This window comes from Bremia lactucae, linkage group LG10, assembly GCF_004359215.1.
Source record: "Bremia lactucae strain SF5 linkage group LG10, whole genome shotgun sequence".
NCBI lineage: Eukaryota > Oomycota > Peronosporomycetes > Peronosporales > Peronosporaceae > Bremia > Bremia lactucae.
In genome coordinates, this window is record NC_090619.1 from 4,984,531 (window position 1) to 4,984,946 (window position 416).

Here is a 416-nt window from a genome sequence, read left to right on the forward strand (position 1 = left end):
TCAAACCTTGGGGCATCAAAAGCCACTCCCAAAGCATACCGCTTGGGGTGCTTACTGCCGTTTTGGCTACATCGGACTCTCTCATGAGTACCTGATAGTAGCCATCCTTCAAATCCAACGCGGAAAAGATAGTTGACTTTCCCATGGAGTTCAACAAGACATCTTTCCGCGGGATTGGCGTTTGCGCCGGTATGGTCGCCGTGTTCAGCTTATTATAAGCATGAACCACGCGCCATCCACCTGTGGCTTTACGCACACAAAAGGTCGGGCTGCAGTGAGGCGATTTGCTCTCACGCACATGTCCCGCCTTGGCTCGTTTGTCGAAGAACTCATCGATATAATCGACTTGTTCTTTCGGCAACGGCCATTGCCTGGTCACACAATACTTGGTGCCAGGTTCGAGGTCTATCTCGTGC